This window comes from Sinocyclocheilus anshuiensis, unplaced genomic scaffold (assembly GCF_001515605.1).
Source record: "Sinocyclocheilus anshuiensis isolate Anshui unplaced genomic scaffold, SAMN03320099.WGS_v1.1 scaffold1501, whole genome shotgun sequence".
Taxonomy (NCBI): domain Eukaryota; kingdom Metazoa; phylum Chordata; class Actinopteri; order Cypriniformes; family Cyprinidae; genus Sinocyclocheilus; species Sinocyclocheilus anshuiensis.
Genome location: NW_015544287.1, coordinates 715,113 through 716,971, shown reverse-complemented (window position 1 = coordinate 716,971; position 1,859 = coordinate 715,113). Strand labels below are relative to the sequence as shown.

The following is a 1,859-nucleotide window of genomic DNA, read 5'->3' as shown; positions in this document are numbered from 1 at the left end:
ATAGTACAGCACGTCTTCTCAAAAGCATTTCATGTCAATTACCCATTTATTACAACATAATACTTAACAGTAACACAACAGTTTAATCAAATGTCAAAAATACAAGCATATTGCAGATCCACCACAATAAAAGCACCCAGTCTCACGTTCAACATATATATATATTTTATTGTAATGACTGAAAACCATCATGTAAAACATCCCTCAAGTGGCCACGACAGGCCAAGTGGAGGAAACAACGTAAAAAAGGAAAAGGGGTGGGCATTTTGAGTAGACATGTAGCGGTGCATGCTGCGAACACGCAACATTCATAACACCACCTACAAAAAAAAGAGTGGAGACGAGCACATGAGCTTCACTGAGTTATAACAACCAATTCTGAGAAAGATCACTACAGTTTTATGCAAAAGTTTGGGCAACCCTCTGAGGCAGCATAATAATTAGCTCTTGCTTTATAAGAAAAGATTGTAGTGATATATCATTCAGTTTCTAGAGAAAGCTGCATAATGTGAAATTTTCAGGCAGAAATTCTTAGTGCAGCAGTATTGAGTTGTATGAAATGAAGTCGGAATGTGAAAAATAGACTGTGTAAAAGTTTGGGCACCCTTTTAATTGTGTTGATTTCCTGTAGTCAATTCTCATTAATTACAACACAATATTGATTTGATTAGCTCAATGAACCTTAACACTGCGTACCCATCATGGAAAATGATATTTAAGGTAGCTAATTGCTAGTTGTGCTTCTCCTTGATTCTCTACTGGAAAGTAGCAACATGGGAACCTCAAAAGAACTCCCCAATGACCTAAAAACTAGGATAATTCATTAATATGAATTGGGAGAAGGATACAAAAAATTCCACAAAGGTTTAAGGTCTCTGCCTCCACAGTCAGAAATATAGTTAGAAAATGGAAGGCCACAAGAACAGCCCAGTCAAGGAAAGATGTGGCAGGCTGAGAAAAAAATTTCTGAAAGGCAACAAATATCTGAAAAGAATGGTTAGAATTGTCACAGACAAACCACAGAGCACCTCCAAAGAGCTTCAAGAACATCTGGCTATTGATAATGTCATTGCACACAGTTCCACAGTCCAGCGCACTTTGCACAAGGGACAGCTCAATGGAAGGGTGATGTGGAAAAAGCCTTTTTTTGCGTACTGCCAACAGTCGTTTGATGTATGCAAAGCTAGTTGTGCTTCTCTTTGATTCTCTACTGGAAAGTAGCAACATGGGAACCTCAAAAGAACTCCCTAAAGACTTAAAAACTAGGATAATTTATCAATATCAATTAGGAGAAGGATACAAAAAGTTATCACAAAGGTTTAAGGTCTCCACAGTCAGAAATATAGTTAGAAAATGGAGGGCCACAGGAACAGTCCTTGTGAAGGAAAGATATGGTAGGCCGAGAAAAATATCTGAAAGGCAAAGGCGAAGAATGGTTAGAATGGTCACAGACAAACTACAGACCACCTCCAAAGAGCTCCAAGAACATCTTGCTGCTGATGGTGTCGTTGTACATCGTTCCACAGTCTAGCGTACTTTATACAAAGCACAGCTCAATGGAAGGATGATGCGGAAAAAGCCTTTTCTGCGTACTGCCAACAAGCAGAGTCGTTTGAGGTATGCAAAGGCTCATCTGGACAAGCCAGAATTATTTTGGAATAATGTGCTGTGGGATGAAACTAGTGCTTTGCATGGTGGAAAAGAAGACCCTGCTCCCTACTGTTAAATTTGGTGGAGGGTCCATCATGCTGTGAGGCTCTGTGGCAAGCACAGATACTGGAAACTTTTCAGAGTTGAGGTTTGCATGCATTCCACCCAGATTCTTAAGAACAATGTTCAAGAATCAGTCAGGAGGTTGA

At 39.5% G+C, this 1,859-nt stretch overlaps 1 protein-coding gene across 1 annotated transcript in view; it reads right to left on the bottom strand.

Annotated features, from left to right (window-relative positions):
• Positions 1–200: 200 nt before the first annotated feature.
• The window catches only part of LOC107698053 (26S proteasome non-ATPase regulatory subunit 1), a 44,325-nt gene continuing 42,666 nt past the window's right edge, over positions 201–1,859 (bottom strand). Inside the window, exon 25 of the mRNA XM_016498966.1 lies at positions 201–320. The gene's annotated coding sequence lies outside the window, so the exon portion shown is untranslated. The remainder of the gene's footprint in view (positions 321–1,859) is intronic.